Consider the following 17848-nt stretch of genomic DNA (forward strand, 5'->3'; position numbering starts at 1 on the left):
ACTCTTAAGAATAGAACAGACAGGGACTTCCCTCGTGGTCCATTGGTTAAGACTCTGTGCTCCCAATGCAGGGGCCCATGTTCGATCCCTGCTTAGTGAACTAGATCCCGCATGCCACAACTAAAAGATCCCACATGCCGCAACTAAAGATCCCACGTGCCACAAGGAAGATCTTGCACGTGGCAACGAAGATCCTACATGCCACAACTAAGACCCCGCACAGCCAAATAAATTAATTAATTAAAAAAATAATAGAAGAGACAAATAAATCAATGGAACAGAACAGAGAGCCCAGAAATAGACCCACGTAATATAGTCAACTGATCTTTGACAAAGAAGCAAAGGGAATACAATAGAGAAAAAATAATCTCTTCAACAAATAATGCTGGAACAACTGGACATCCACATGCAAAAAAAAAAAAAAAAGATTCTAGACACGGATCTTACACCCTTCACATAAACTAACTCTAAATGGATCATAGACTTAAATGCAAAATTATAAAACTCCTAGAAGATAACAAAGGAGGAAAATTTAGATGACCTTGAGTATGACAATGGCTGTTTAAATACAACACCAAAAGTATGATCTATGAAAGAAAGAATTGATAAGCTTGACCTTATTAAAATTAAAAACTTCTGCTCTGCAAAGGCACTGTCAAGAGAATAAGACAAGCCACACACTGGAAGAAAATATTTGCAAGTCATATCTGATAAAGAACCCCCTTACTTTACTGAGGTCCGGAGAAGCAAAGAGCCTTGCCCAATACCACACAGTGGCAAAGCTGGGTCTAAAACCACCTCTCATCTCTCCCCTCCTAACCTAGGTCCTCAGAGATAAGTAACACTGTGCTCTCTAAGTCCCTCACTTTGTCTTGGTGAGGCAGGAGATAGATGGGCTCTAGGCTAGACTTTACAACCAGCCTCCTGTCTATATTTCTTGAGGCAGGAAATAGATGGACTCATGTTAGACATTTACAGCCAGCCTCCTAATGATACTTCAAGATAGAAATAACAACAGGGACAGGGTAAATAGCTGGACTTTGTCTCCTGTAGACACTTTAGGATAACAGTAATGGGAGGAGCAGAGAGGGGCTAAGCCCTGCTTGGGTAAAACAACAAGAGGTCACATATTTCTCATCCTTGGGTTCAGGGAGACCTCAACTGCACGTGCGCAGAAAGGCTCCTTGGGGGTCAAAAGGGAGGAGACGCCAGACCATAAAAAGTTGTGCTAGCTCTCCCAAAGGCCCTTGCATTGAAATCCACCTTGACTTAAGGATATACATGCACATTAGGGAGGGCCCTGAGGCAAATCAGCCCCATGAGGTCAAAACAAGACTATTGGCCAGAGGAAAACAAAGACCCGGAAGACTGCCCCCTTATAAATGATCTAATTCCAGGCTTCCCTGGTGACCCAGTGGTTGAGAATCCGCCTGCCAATGCAGGGTACATGGGTTCGAGCCCTGGTCTGGGAAGATCCCACGTGCCATGGAGCAACTCAGCCCGTGCGCCACAACTACTGAGCCAGAGCTCTACAGCCCGTGAGCCACAGCTACTGAAGCCCGCGTGCCTAGAGCCCATGCTCCGCAACAAGAGAAGCCACTGCAATAAGAAGCCCGTGAACCGCAACGAAGAGTAGCCCCTGCTCACCACAACTAGAGAAAAGCTCTCGCGCAGCAACAAATATCCAACGCAGCCAAAAATAAATAAATAAATGATTTAAACTTCCCAAAGGTGCAACTTTTCTCTGAGCTCACCCATGCATCTGTTGGCAAGTACTCTGCTTTTCTAATAAATGCCTTACTTTCCTCTCTACCTTCTGTCTCCTTGTCAGAAAATTGTTTTCAAGGCAGACGAGAACGTGGGCCCAGACTTTAGCCAGTGGCCTTCATGGTCTAGTGCTTAAGATTTGGGGCTCTCACCACCACGAACAGGGTTTGATCCCGGTCTTGCTTCCAGCTGCTGCTTGCTGCTTCTCACTGCTGTCTCTCCAAGATCAATGGGTCTTTGCTTCCTGAGAAATAGCCCTTCCTTCTCTCATATTATTTCTCTCTCCTCTCATCAAAATTCTTCAGCACTCTGCTGTTCTGAAAAAGAGTGACTGGTGAGCAGATCCTCACTCTGAAGTTAATGATCAACGCAGCTTAGGGTATTTGTGTTTCTAAAAGGCTGTTAAAAGCGACAATGCTTTAACACAAAGACATGAATTCCTAAAGGAGGTTTTCAGGCTGGACTGTTGATGCTATAGTGTGTGGACCTGGCTGAGCCCCTTCAAACCAGACCTTCTATTACTCCATCATTCTTTCTCCCCTCTTCCCTTCCGTGATTGCCTTTCCTTCCAGACCTCCTCCTCCTTTGGGGTCAGCGGTTGATTGTAGTGTTGCCTGGGTGTCTCGGCTCTTAAGGAAGTGGCTGTAACAAGGAAACCCTAGAGAGGACTGATAAACCAATTACAGAGATCTGCTGAAAGGGTGGTCAGTATATTAAGAAGAGAAACAGAACCCAACCAAGCAGAGAAACAAAGAAAAAAGCAGCTTCTAATTCAAGTGGCTAGAATCTGAGAGTGTCTAGAGCTGGAGTCACTTGAGTTTCTAGCATTTATCTGTCCTTCCCAAAGTAGGTCCATAAACACCAGTACCCAACTGGAAGTGCTACCCAAAAACTGGGTTCACCTCTTGGTGGGTGTCAAGCCAAGACACAACGAAGCCAAAGAGCAGGAGATGGAAGGATTCATTACTTACAGCAAATAAGGAGTCCTTCCCAAAGCAATGTCTCCCTGAACAGCCAAATTGGTTAAGTTTTTTAATTAATTAATTTATTTTTGGCTGCACTGGGTCTTCGTTGCTGCGTGCAGGCTTTCTCTAGTTGTGAGCGGGGGCTACTCTTCGTTGTGGTGCGCGGGCTTCTCATTGCGGTGGCTTCTCTTGCTGCAGACCACAGGATCTAGGCACGCAGGCTTCAGTAGTTGTGGCACATGGCTCAGTAGTTGTGGCTTGCGGGCTCTAGAATGCAGGTTCAGTAGATGTGGCGCACAGGCTTAGTTGCTCCTCGTCCTGTGGGATCTTCCTGGACCAGGGCTCAAACCCGTGTCCCCTTCATTGGCAGGCGGATTCTTAACCACTGCACCACCAGGGAAGCCCCAAGTTGGGTAAGTTTTAAGCTAAGGGTACGTGCATATTCATGAAGGGGCTTGAGCAGAAGAGAATTCAGCACAGAATTGAGTCAAAGGTTGACAGAGTCCAGGCTTTAGTTGATTGAAGTCAAGAGGGTCAGAAAAGGTCAATGTCTCTTAGGTTCCAGTTGATCTGGTGATAGATCACTTCAGGCTAAATCTTTACCTCTGAAACAGAACTAGGAATCTTTACAGCTGATCTATTATCTTTGCTATTGTTACTTCTCTTGCCTAACAGTGGTTTGTTCCTGCATTCTTTTGTTCCCTTAAGACCATTAATTACTGAGACCTGTTCAAAGGCAAGCACTATGGCTAAGCTTAGATCACAAAATGGTTTAGGCCAAAAATGGCTTATGTGACAAAAGCCATGATTCTCTTTCTCTGGGGGTCCCCTACCCTTTCTGCTTATACAGAAGCAGTGAACTAGACTCTCCCAGTCTTTTAATAATAATAATGATAAAAACTAAAATCATGCCAGGTTCTCTGTTAAGCATTGTTAAAAACAAGACAGTAGGCCCAAAATGGAGTCACTTTTGCTAAGCCCCATGTCATGAAACCAAAACTAATTGCAGTTTTGGCTCTCCCAGAAATGGATTCAGGAATCACCTGATCAGCACTAGTTAGGTAATCTGCCTGACAGACCCCTGTCATCCCCTAAGGAAAGTAAACCTGCCATAAGCAATCTGCTTTTTGGGCTAATACAACTTCCTTCATCCTGCTCCCTTCTGCCTATAAAAGTCCTTCATTTTGTACAGCTCCTCAGAACTCCTTTCTTTTTTTTTTGCGGTACGCGGGCCTCTCACTGTTGTGGCCCCTCCCGCTGCGGAGCACAGGCTCCGGACGCACAGGCTCAGCGGCCATGGCTCACGGGCCCAGCCGCTCCGCGGCATGTGGGATCTTCCCGGACCGGGGCACGAACCCGCGTCCCCTGCATCGGCAGTCGGACTCTCTACCACTGTGCCATCAGGGAAGCCCAGAACTCCTTTCTATCTGCTAGATTGGATGCATCCTGATTCATGAATCACTGAATAAAGCCAATAAGACATTTAAAATTTACTGAGTTGAATTTTGTTTTTTTAACAGCGTGATTCATGAATTTTCTCATTTAATCTTCATAACAACATTATAAGGTTAGTACCAATGTAGTCTGCAATTTACAGATGAGGCAACAAAGCTTAGAAAGAATGAATAATATATCTAAGATTACACAGCTGGTAAGGGATGGGGATTTTGACCTGAATCTCTGTCTTCAGAGTCCATACTCTTAATCACTGAACTTTTCTGACTTTTGAATTACTCATACCTTTCCTATTTCCAGACATATACATTTTTAAAAAGATTTATTATTTATTTATTATTTTTGCCTGCATTGGGTCTTATTTGTGGCTCGCAGCATCTTCATTGTGGCGCTTGGGCTTCTCTCTAGTTATGGTGTGCAGGTTTTCTCTTCTCTAGTTGCGGCGTGCACGCCCCAGGGTGTGTGGGCTCCGTAGTTGTGGTGTGCAGGTTCCAGTGCGCGTGGGCTCTGTATTTTGCGGCACTCGGGCTCTCCTGCTGAGGCGCACGAGCTCAGTAGTTGTGGTGCGCAGGCTTAGTTGCCCCATGGCATGTGTGATCGTAGTTCCCTGACCAGGGATCAAACCCGCGTTCCCTGCATTGTCAGGCGGATTCTTTACCACTGGACGCCGGGGAAGTTCCCCTGAACATATACATTTTAAATCAAGCTGTCCCTTTTAAAGAATTCTTCTTTCTGGACTTCCCTGGCATTCCAGTGGTTAAGAACTCCACACTTCCATTGCAGGGAGCATGGGTTCAATCCCTGGTCGGGGAACTAAGATCCCGTGTGCCAGGAATTCTTTTTCACTGGCATATTTCAGTTTTGAATAAAGAGTGTGCCCTTGTATTTGTAATCATTTTGTTATTGAATCAAAAGTGTTCTGTCACCCACATGCAGCAAAGTCAATCTACTGACATCCTGTTGTGGTAAAGGAAAGTGTAGCATTCGTTGTAGGGTACCAAGCAAGGAGTCTGGGACAGCTAGTGCTCAAAAAGCCTGGACTCCCTAATGGGTTTCAGGAAAACATTTTTAAAGACCAAGTGAGGGAGGGGAGTTGCAGGGTATGAGATCAGCTCATGCACAGTTCTCTGACTGGTAGATAATGAGGTAACAGGGCAGTGTCACGGGGTTAACATTAACAGTCCTTAGGCTTCGGTAGGCCTGGGGGCTATGTGCCCATGGTCATCAAGTAGTTAACATCTTCCATTTGGTGGGTTTTTTAGCATCTGTAAAACAACTCAGGAAATGTGCGTCAGATACTGTTATCTAGGTACTTCAGAGAGGCGGTAAAGCAGAGGATATGGGGAGGGGTCTGTCCCAGGAAGTCCCCGTACAATCCTGCTCCTTACAATTCCCCCCTTTTCTTTGATACTCCTCAATCGTGAGGAGAACAGGGTGACAACTGCTCTTTTACTTCTTGCCGAATGGGGGCAGTCAGTTTTTCAGGATTAGAAGAGAGAAAGTCATTGACTTTCATTTCAAAGAATTCTTGAGTCCCAAGCTTAGCATCAACACTTTGTATTACGAAAATACATTACCTCTGTTTTTGATGGCTTTGTCATAGCAGCTGGACAGACATTTGAAAACTAATAGAGATATTACAATTAGAATAATGATCAAAATAATCCTTGTAGCATTTCCCCAAGGAGTGTTCCCAGTTCAGATGGCAACCAGAACAATAAGTAATGGAGCGGGTCCTCTCTACAAATCTCTTGTAATCAAGCAGACTTTTGAATTATTCTATTTTTCTGGGTATCAATCTCTCCTGGGATATTAATATATATCTAAAGAATCTAGTGCCTTTTGCTGGGAGACTATAGCTTGAGCTGTGTTGTCACTACTATTTGTTTGTCACTACTATTCAGTCACTTTGTCACTAAAGTAAGAGGTTTCATAGTTACGAGAGGAGACCTTCAGACAATAAGGTTGCAGTTGGCAGCTGCTAGCAGATATTGTTTTGCGGATGGCTGGTGGTGTTCTTAAATCTGATACAGTTTGGAAAATTCAAGTTCTCAGCAATACATGAAAGCACTTGAAATCACATCCACCTAGTTTTACACTGGATGTCTGAACCATAGCTACCCCCATTTTGACTCTTCAATGCATTCCCCTCCTCAATCACCAAAGCAGATATACAATGTAGGTTTAGTAAGCCACAAAACAGGCCTCTCTGGTCAGTAAAATTTAAGTTAAACCATGATTAGATTAAAATTCCTGAGAGCTGAGGTAGATCATCTACATCTCAAAGGCACAGGAAGAGAAATACCAATTTCTTTCATTCATGGGAGTAAAAATACCCGCTAGGGGACTATAAGATGAACAGAGCTCTGGTCACCCATACTTAATTATTCACAGCCAAATAGCAAACCAATGCAATGCAGAACGGTCTCTCAGGGTCGCAGTTCCCTAAGCCCAGAAAGGGAAATTCCCAACCAGTGCTCCACTGTAGTCAAAGCCAATGCAATAAAGAAGAATACCTTAACAGAGCTGAAAGACTGTAGATGTCTCAACCAGCCAATGGCAGTACTAATACACACGCACACAAACAACAAATATAGTCCCACAAACAAAAGATCAGACAAGGTGTAGCCGCAAAATTCCACTTCCACTCCCAGATGCAGGCTTCCAGAGTGGCCTGGCTCCTGAAAGAGAATGGACCCAGAGTGTCCTGCAACGAGCCCAGAATGGCTGACTCCCTAAAAGGGAAGTGAGTTGAGATGGTATAGGTAGAATTTTCCCAGCCCGAGCAAGCCAGAGTGGCTCTCCCCAAAACAATACACACAAAAACACAAACAACAAATAAAGTATGGTCACACAGATAGAAAATCAGAGGAGGTGTAGTCCAAAATTCTACTCCCACTCCCAGATGGAGGCCTCCAAACAGACTGGCCCAGCTCTTGAAAGAGAACTGACCCAGAGTGGCTCACAGTGAGCCCAGAGTGGCTCAGTTCCTACAAGGGAATGAGCCCAGCTGGAGTGGAGAGAAATTCCCAGCCTGCACAAGCTGGAGCAACTCACCCCCAAGTGATGCAGAACGTGGACGGTAGCTCAGGACGTTTCTCAACTCTAAAAAGCCTCATGCTGGGTGGCCAGCACTGTCAGGAAGAGTGCCTTTGAGTTCCCCAGAGCAAAATGAGCTCCGGCAGCTGCTGGGGACTCAAGGGGCTGCCCCTGGCTGGAGTCAGCCTACCATGGGCACAGACTTCTGGGCTGGCTCACCAAAATTGTTACCAAACACGAGTTCATGTGCCTAACAGTGAGGCCAAACAAACTAAAACATCAGAGTTTGGAGCAGAGAAAGTTTATTGTAGGGCCAAGCAAGGAGAATGTATGGCTCATGCTAAAAAAAAAAAAAAAAAAAAAAGAGGAACTCTCTGATAGTTTTTGGGGAGAATTTTTATAGGCAAAATTTGGGGTGAGGGCTGCAAGGTGTATGACTTACTTCTGATTGGTTGCTGGTGAGGTAATGGAAACAGGAGGGAAGGGGGCAGGGCACAACCTTTAAAAGAATGACATAGCCATAGGACATGACAAAGCTGCTTAGAACTAACTAGATCAAAGATGGCGGGAGATTCGACTTCCAGTAGACCTTGAGCCTCATTATATGCTCACTGTAATGCATAAGATAAATGACACACCCACCAGGGTCATGACAGTTCAGAACTAAGCATAAAAAGCCCAAAGTGGCCCAGCTTAGATCAATTCAGAGAACAGACTGGTGGTTGCCAGAGCTGGGGGGAAGAGACAATGGGGAGAAACTGCTTAATGGTACACGGCTTTACTTTTACTTTGGACTGATGGAAATGATCTGTAACTAGATAGAGGGGGTGGTGGCACAGCACTGTGAATGTACTAAATGCCACTGAATTGTATACTTTAAAATGGTTAATTTTATGTGATGTGAATTGTACCTCAATTAACAATTATAAAAAAATCAATATCCAACAAAGGAGAAATTTTCAGGATAAATAAATAAATAAAGCCAAAAGTGGGCAGTGGCCCAATTCCTGGAAATCCTTGCCCTTTCCCCCCTAAAATAGTTGGAATAATCCTCCCACTCATTAGCCTATGAAGTTACCAAGCCCATAAAAACTAACCACACCATATTTTGGGGCCTCTGGCCTTCTGAGATGGCCCACACTCTGTCTGTGCAGTATGCTTCTCTCTAAATAAATCCACTTCTTACCTATCACTTTGTCACTGAATTCTTTCTGCGATGAGACATCAAGCACCTGAGCTTCATTAAGTCCTGAGACCAAGTGTGTGATCTCAGTTGCAAAAACCATAGGTTCAAGTCCCAATCTGAGTTGCATGGTTTCAGCAACAGGACAGTGTTCCTGTTGGAATCTTGGGCTCAGTCTGAAGTTACCATCCTCCACCTGGATGGGGCCTTAGTTCCTGCAAAACTCAAAGATGCTGTTATGTATATTCCTTCAGGAGGAACCAGGACCTTGCCCGATTCCTGCACTATAGTTTCCTGACTGCTCCTCCTTTGTTTCCGCATTCCCTCACTTCCCTTAGTTAAGTGTTTGAATCTGCTCTTTGGAACTCAGTGAAGGTCTAGGAGGCTGAAGTCTTTTTTCTGCAAACAAGAAAGGGACATGGAAAGGATGTGCACCGGAGAGGGCCCCCCAGGGTCCTGTTCATTTCACTTTTCTTTTAGAAACATCTCCTTGTAGTTTGTTCTTTCTTTACTCTTTTCTCCACTGTGATGGGAAGGAGAGACTCCTACTTATGTTTTGGTTTTGTATGGGAGGAAAAATAGTTTTCCCTCTACCCTTCTAGGGTCTTGGTTGAGACCCCTCCCCGCCCCCCCCCCGCCCCGGTCCCCCCCTCTCACCCGGCCCCATAATAAAAGACAGATTAACAGGAGAAAAACAAACAGAATTTTGATAACATATATACCTCCTGTCTCCTGTATAAGCTGGAAATACCCAGGAAAACTGAGTGGCTCCCTGAAATGGTGCATCACCTTAAACACTACATTCTGCTAAAGACAGAAGAAAGATTTTGGAAGTGGAGGAGCCAGTTATGGCAGGTTATCAGGAAAAGCACATTAAAGGGTAAGGTTGTTATGCAGATTGTGACGAAAGAAATGGAAGAACGGCTTCAGGGCTAACAGCACATTTTGGCTTCTGTAAGAAACTTGCTTGCTTGCTTGGGGCGGGAAGGACCGGGTTCCTGATTGGCTGATTCAAAATTAAACAGCTCCCTCCCGCCTTGGGAACTTCCCGTCCTGTGAAGGGTATAAAGGCCTCGCCCGACTGTTAGTCGGGGTCTCACTCACTTCTCTCCGAGTGGGACCGTGTCCGGACAGTTTGTGTAAGCTTCTATACTTGTACTTGTATAAATCCTTTGCTAATCTTTCTACTTGGTGTTGGTGATTCTCGGGTGTCCTTGGTTGGGACACGGGTCGCATTTACCGGGGAACTCGACTCCAGGCGTGTGGCTCCCGGACCGCAACAGATTTAAGTCTGTGTCTTCTCCATTGATAAGAATTTCTTGTGCTTTAGAGTCATCCTTCTCTTCCTGGTATATATAGCTAGATACCCATATAAATGGGAATTTCCCTTCTAAATATAAATCTCCCTTTCCGAGAGAAAATTCTGCTTAGTTTTCAGAGCTTTTCCAGTATCTGTTGTTTCTAAAAAATAAGCAGCTCAAGATAATCCTTAAGCCAGAGAGGCATATTTTGGGGTGGCATAGTCTGCTCCCTTCTCAACCAATTACAAAGAGCCACCTAGGCTTTTCTAAAATAATGCAAATACTTAACCTATAGCCAATCAAATAATTTCCTTCCTTTGCTTCCATCTTTTCTCCAAAAAAGTCTTTCACCAAGTTCCCTATTTGTGGACCACTCCTAATCACTTCCAGTTTGGTGTGGCCCCACTGGAGTTGATTTTTGCTCAAATAAACTTTTAAAAAATTTTAATATGCCTCAGTTTATCTTTTAACAGTTTTTTTGTGTGCAAATGAAGGTATAGGGGTTCAGAATGAGCCTCCCCAAAATGTGCCCTTTTGTGTGAGAATTATTTTAAGCTAAGGGCAATTGAAACGACCCTGCTGGGCCCTCTTGGGTATAAAAGCTTTTCCATGTCCCTTGTTTTTTGTTTGTAGGGAAGCCAACTGGCCCGAGGCAGGGGAACACAATCAGATTCACAGGTTGCATCAGACCGAAACTCTCCTGACCACCCAGTTCCAGAAACTGACCTGGAGACTTTCCAGACCACCCAGTTCCAGGAACTGACCTGGGGACTTTGCACCAGGCCCAGCCTTCCCGCCTTTCGAGGGGCGGGACTAACGGTCCCCCAGAATACCCGAAAAGACCACCAAATAAGGAATACCCTGCGCCCTCCCAGATTCACCACACCCCTTTCCCTTCTTCCCCTATAAAATCTTGCCCAACCCCCGCCCGGGTGCGACTTCTCTGGCCCCTTTCTCTCGGACCAGTGAACCTCGCCCGGGAGCGCTCCCTTGAAGCTTTCCTCTGCTTCGCTGTGCTGTTTGTTAAGATCCGACCTTACAGCTTCAGCCTCCTAGAACTTCTCTAGTTCCAAAGGGCAGATGCAAGCAGTCTTTAATTCGGGAAGTGAGGGAATGCAGAAATAAAGCAGTCAAGAAACAGTAGCTCAGTGATAAAAAAAAAAAGAGTCCTAGTTCCTCCTCAGGGGATATACATAGCAATATGACACATATCTTTGAGTTCTTCTGCAGAAACTGATGCCAAAAACTCAGACTTTGTGCACGGGTGCTGAGTCAAATCTTGGAGACAGAGTTTTGGGTAAAGTAGAAAAGAATAGCTTTGTTGCTTTGCTGGGCAAAGGGGGCCACAGCAGGCTCATGCCCCTCAAAAACTGTGTCCCAACCCAGGAGGATTTGGTAAGGAGTTTTATAGCAATGTCTCAATGGCAGGGTTGCTGATAAGATTAGGGTGAGTGCAGGGCCTGCACTCCCTTAATCTGGCCTCAGGTGGTCTCTGGATAAGCTTCTCTGGTTCTTGAGGCTATCAAACCATGAATTTCTCTCTGGAATGCGGTTTGCTTCATCAAGTAAGTTCATCTTCCATTTGTTGGGGGTTTTAGTTCTGTAGAAGAGCTCAAAGATACTGTTATGTATATCCCTTGAGGTGGAACCAGGACCCTGCCCCAAGGCTGCACGATTGTTTCTTGTCTGCTCCTCCCTTGTCTCTGCATCCCCTCCCTTCCCTGATTAGCAACTGTTTGAAACTGCCCTTTGGAACTCAGGGAAGGTCATGGAGGCTAGAGTCTATTCCCTACAAACAAGGAATAGACAGAGGACACAGAAAGGCTTCTTTGCCCATGAGCCCCACAGGGTCCTGCTTGGTTTCAAAACTAAGGTCCCAGGACTTCCCTGGTGGCGCAGTGGTTAAGAATCCGCCTACCAGTGCAGGAGACATAGGTTCAATCCCTGGTCCGGGAAGATCCCACGTGCCGCTAGAGCAACTAAGCCCGTGCACCACAACTACTGAGCCTGTGCGCTAGAGCCCACGAGCCACAACTACTGAAGCCCGCGCGCCTAGAAGCCGGTGCCCCGCAACAAGAGAAGCTGCCACAATGAGAAGCCCGCACACCACAATGAAGCGTAGGCTCTGCTTGCCGCAATAGAGAAAGCCCACATGCAGCAACAAAGACCCAAGGCAGCCAAAAAACAAAAAAAAACTAAGGTCCTCCACCCACGTGGAAGATGGTAACTTCATGCTGAGCACAAGATTCCTGGAAGGCTACCCTATTACCTCACCATCCACCAATCAGAAGAAAGTCACACACTATGCAGCCTTCACCCAAATTTTGCTTATAAAAACTTTTCCCCCAAAATTGAAACTGGACAACCCAGTGTATCCTATTCCTAGGGTAAGGTAAGCTGGCTAAAGCTGAGTTGGAGGATTGTGATTGGTGTATGTTAGGTTACCTTGACAGGTGTTTTCTGTAAGTGCAGGCTGCCTTAGGTTTAGATGTGAGGTGTGGGCTGGGCCACTGGGACAGCCTCCATATTAAGGGTCCTGATATGTAAATGAACTTTGTTAATTCCACCCGCCTTTGATCACACTTTCAGTTGTACTAAGAGTGTTGATCAAACTTAAAATATTGGCATGACTCTGAGCTACTGCGTCTGTTTGATATTGGAATCAGGTTGACTCTCTCACTGAGCCCATAGGTTAGGATATTGAGGTCTCTGTCGAGTAGGTAGCTGTTTCCTTAATCCCATTTTTGGCGTTCTAGATGAAGGGAGGACATTTGTGTCGGAGATCATTTGTCTGGTCTCCCACAGCTGACACATGCATTTAAAGCTTTTGAGAGAATGTAGACCACCAGGGAGACTATTAAAACGACTGTAAGCAGAATAATTCCCAACATTTGGAGGGCACTCAAAAACCACAGTCCCCATGACCCAAAATAACATAGATCAAATAAAGACCACACTGAAGGAGACAGTTTTGTAAGCAAAGCGGCTTTTTTAGTTATCTTAGGTAACTGAGTTTCAACCTCCCCAGAAGTGTTAATCCAAGTGCAGCAAGTGGTGTTGGCTATGGCACAGACACTCCTTGCTTAGCTAAAAGACAATCAAGGGCTTTCCTATTATAAGAACAACTTTGGCCAGAGAATCTAGGGATTTTGGTTGGGCAGCTACTGTTTTAGCAGTGGATTCTGTGATCACACTGACTCCTAGTCTGGGAAATAGGGATCTGCCAAAGGAAGAAAATTTTCAGTCATGAATGCCTCCTGGTAATTCCCATTTGATCTGTAATGTAGGTAGATAGGTGCAGCCCATCGTGAATCCTTGGTTTGACTGTGGGCAGTTGGAGACGTAAAGAGCTCACACCACAGCTTCTCACCACCTCCCAATTATTTAAACATTGAGTTCCCCATGCATGAGGAGGTACTATCATCCACAGACATAGATAAACCTGGGAGAAGCACAGGTGGCACCACCAAAAGAGGTATTCCCATGACAGAGAATATTGAAATAGGAGTGCAGAGGGATCAGACAAGCCCTGGAGGTCAAATGATTTATGACTTAAGAGTTAAGAGTCTGGGCTTCCCTGGTGGTGCAGTGGTTGAGAGTCCACCTGCCTATGCAGGGGAAACAGGTTCGTGCCCCAGTCCGGGAAGATCCCACATGCCGCGGAGCGGCTGGGCCCGTGAGCTATGGCCCCGGAGTCTGCGCGTCCGGAGCCTGTGCTCCGCAACGGGAGAGGCCACAACAGGGAGAGGACCGGGTGACGCAAAAAAAAAAAAAAAAAAAAAAAAAGGACGTAAACATAATAGCTCTCCCAAGATCCACAGCCACTCACAAAAGTCCCCAAGACAAAAACTTAGATAATTGTGACAGCTGGCAACAGTCAGTAGGACCACAGTTATAAATGGGATGCACCTTGTTTTGTGCTAGTCTCAGCCTATCAACAACCAGTGTTGTGGTTGGACCAGCTCTTGTGGTTCTTATAATGACTGCCAGATGCCCTTCAGCAATAACCATCAGGAAACTTTGAAAAAAACAGAGGCTCATTACTTATAACACCTGGAAATTACACAGCACGCCTGGGGCCAAACAGCAAGGTCATGGGGAGACACAGACTGCACGTGGGGCTGGGGTTCTGCTTTTATTGGGGCTGAGGGTGGGTTTTGGGGGCTCACTATTGGTGAACTTAAAACATAAGAGCAGGAATTTAAAGGACAGGATGGAAAAAAACAAAAACCATGTAGACCAATTGGTCAGTTAATTAAATCTACCAAAATCTCTAAAACAAAGGAGCCTCAGTGAGTGGAGGTGGCCTGGCTCTTTATCTACCTGTGTGGCTGGTACTGTGTTTAGCTGATAGCCTTCTTTGAAAGGGCTGCCCCTTGAAATGGATGTCTTGGCAATCAAAGCTTAAGTCAGCCACCTGTATTGCAAAAAAGAAGAAAACTGTCAGGGCTTACACTACAAACCCATGTTTCTGCCTGGCCATATTTTGGGGGCCCCAACCTGATGGTTGCCAAGTCAAGTTCTCAACACAAAATGAGACAAACAGAAGAAAATAGCTGTCCCTGGGAGAGAAGAATTGACAACCTGTTGCGGTCCGGGAGCCACACGCCTGGAGTCGAGTTCCCCGGTAAATGTGACCCGTGTCCCAACCAAGGACACCCGAGAATCACCAACACCAAGTAGAAAGATTAGCAAAGGATTTATACAAGTATAGAAGCTTACACAAACTGTCCGGACACGGTCCCACTCGGAGATAAGTGAGTGAGACCCCGACTAACAGTCGGGCGAGGCCTTTATACCCTTCACAGGACGGGAAGTTCCCAAGGCGGGAGGGAGCTGTTTAATTTTGAATCAGCCAATCAGGAACCCGGTCCTTCCCGCCCCAAGCAAGCAAGCAAGTTTCTTACAGAAGCCAAAATGTGCTGTTAGCCCTGAAGCTGTTCTTCCGTTTCTTTTGTCACATTCCCCCCTTTTTCTAGGAACTAATCAAATCCTTGGTTCCTGGTCTTCCGTATTCCGGAGGTATGTTTCGTTTTGGGCTAAAGTTTGCCCAGTCAATCCGTCTGTTAGTGTCCACGTCCTCTGTGGTGTAGTCTCTCTTTATTCTGCTATGATGAATCCAAGTCTGGACACCGTCGACTTTAACAGCAGTCGGGGTACTCAGCACAATCAGATGAGGTCCAGTCCACCTAGTCTCCAATGTCTGGGGGTTATGCTTCTTTACCCAGACTAAGTCTCCAGGTGGCAATGTGGGTTCCGGACATTTTATTTTCAGTTTTTGTACAAAAGGTTTCCAGTGCCGAGGTTCAGCCGGGCAGTGGCTGCAATTTGTCTGACGCATGAGGGCCACCCGGAGGCTACTGGGTCCAGTTGTTTAGAGAGATAGGCTATCTGCCTTTGCCAGGGCCCAAGTTTCTGAGTTAGTACTCCCCTTGCCACCCCAGTTCGTTTATATCAGGGTTGGGGAGTGCCAGAGCAGAAGGTGAGGTAAGAGCCCTTTTAATGTCCTGGAAGGCCTTCCCTTGTGTCTCAGTCCAGTTAATCTTGGTGGCTTCGGGGCCATTCTGGTTAACGCCCTTCAGGGCATCGTATAGAGGCTTGGCCAGCTCTGCAAATCTGGGTATCCAGAGCCGGCAATAGCCCGCCATTCCCAAGAATTCTCTCAATTCCTTTCTTGTGGTAGGGGTTGGTAAGGTTAGGATGGCCTGAGTGCGTGGCTTTCCTAGCCATCTCTGTCCTCCTTTTAGGATATACCCTAAATAGTTTACTTGTTCTTGACAAATCTGAGCCTTTTTAATTGAGAGTTTATAGCCTAAGTCCTGTAGTAACCTTATTAGGCCTTTTGTTCCTGTTAGACAATCCCGCACAGTTTTTCCAGCCACAAGTAAATCATCCACATATTGTAATAAGGTTACTTCGGGAAACTGGTTATGGAATTCGAAAACGAGTTTTTAACAGTTCATGTAATTTTGTAGATCCCAGATGCATTCCCTCATGCAAGCTGAGGTAACCGTGCCCATGTTAGCTGGAATCGGTTGCCCCTCTCATCAGTCCATTCGAAAGCAAATAAAGGCTGACTTTTGGGGGCCAGTGGTGTGGAGAAAAATGCATCTTTTAAATCTAGCACGGAGTACCAAAGCTTTTCCTGGTTGTTTCGGTCCATAATCTGATCGGAGGACTGAGAACATGGCCCCTGTGTCTATTAAGAACGTCTTAGGTTTCCCCCCCACTTTTAAGTTTACCAAGGGCTCGGGGGGGTTCAAGCCCTGACGCCTTCAGTCTGAGTCCAATTCTAGCACCTCGGGGCCCTTTCGGGGTTGTTTCTTTTTAGTGGTTGTTAATTCGAAAATGAGTTTTTAACAGTTCATGTAATTTTGTAGATCCCAGATGTGTTCCCTCATGCAAGCGTCGTATCAACATCAGGCCTAGGTTCTCAGGAATAAAAATTCGGTGATCTTTGTCTTGCCTTCATAGGGGCAGTCAGGCATGACCAGGAAGGAGTGGGTGACTGTTTGTTTGCCCAAGTCGACCTTCCTGTCTGTGGTCCAAAAACAGCGTTGAGTCCCAGTGGCCCCCTGTAATCCATATCTTTCCTTCCTTCTCGTTATCTAATACCCCCCCTTTTTCTTTTGTATCCAGTCCAAATCCTTGGAATCAATAAAGAAACTTGGTTACAGTAACCAGAATTATGAATGATTACGTTTAACATACCAAGTAATCTTAGTTAAATATTTTTCTTTAAGATACCTCAGGGGACCTCTAAAGTATCGCAAAGTTAACTGGAAATCAAAAGAAACAATTAAAATTTGATATTTGGGAAGTTTGTCAAAAAGTTTTAAAACAGTTGGTCCAATAAGATCATAGGTCACTGTGAGACAATACTTATTCCTTAACCAAAGTTACAAAAGATCTCAAAAGCAAATACAGATCACTTAAATGCAAAGAAACTTGCACAGTCTGTTGTCAAAAGCAGCATTTTAAGAATACTTTGGGGGAAGAAACCAAATCCAGTCTTGTTCTAGCCCATTCCTAATAAAATCCATTTACCCAACTAAATTCAGTCCAATCTTAGAAAATCCTGATCATGTATTACTGTTTTCAGTATTTTTTATTCTCATTCGTCCCACCTTCTTTTACTGAAAACATACATCTTACCTTCCTTAAAAGTTTTTTTTTTTTTACATTGAGTTACTTTTCTTGTTGACAGATTTATAACAGATGGAATAAGGTTTTATTTGACCTTCAGTAAACCTAGGTACAATAGAAGTATTATACTCAACATTGATGACTCTAAAGACATGTCTATATTAAACCAACAAGTTTAAGCCACCTTCAATACCAGATATCAGTTTAGTACTGAATATTTTTCAGATGACATGAACCTGAAATTCATTCTGGCCAGATTATTTTTTACTTCTGAGTATTTGTGTAAGTGTTTGATTTTTTTAAAAGCCAATTAAGTAGAGCTCTTCTATGAATTAATTTTTGGCAATACCATACACCTACAACACATTTATAGATACGTATGAAAATACAAACACAGAGGTCTCATTGTTCCCATTCCAAAATTTCAGTCCTGAGTCAGGTACAACATAAAATCCATCAGTTACAAGGGGTTGGATTCAAATTGGGCTTCTGGCAGATGGAACAAATCAAGGTCACCAATCTAGATAGCTAAACCCTTTTTACTAGTGCTTATAGAAAAGACACTTAGGATTTCTATTTATCCTTGACAAGTCAACTGTTAAGTTACTTTACCCTCTTTTTTAAAATTTGCATTTAAAATGATGGCAGAGATAAGGGTTTCTTAGAAGACCAGATAGGACATTTGTATCTCAAAGGTTTCCCCTTTGTTTAATACTTACAAGTCTCTTAAGATAAATAGGGGTTTGGGGAGTGGTAAAAGGATTGGTGGGCTTTGGATTATTTTTGGAGCCAAACCTCTGGTCCTGTAAAGACTACCTTTGTAAAACAAGGACAGTTTTGTTTTGTTTTTCAAAGAATTGGGTTGTTATCTCAATGATATTGAAGGGCTGACATACCCATTCACCTATGTTGGAAAGTTTTACTTTTCCTCATCTAGCTTAGGGGAGAAGACCTCTTTTAAAATTCCTATCAGGCTAAAGTTCATTTCCCAA

Source organism: Lipotes vexillifer, unplaced genomic scaffold (genome assembly GCF_000442215.2).
Source record: "Lipotes vexillifer unplaced genomic scaffold, Lipotes_vexillifer_v1.1 scaffold1312, whole genome shotgun sequence".
NCBI classification, from domain to species: Eukaryota; Metazoa; Chordata; class Mammalia; order Artiodactyla; family Lipotidae; genus Lipotes; species Lipotes vexillifer.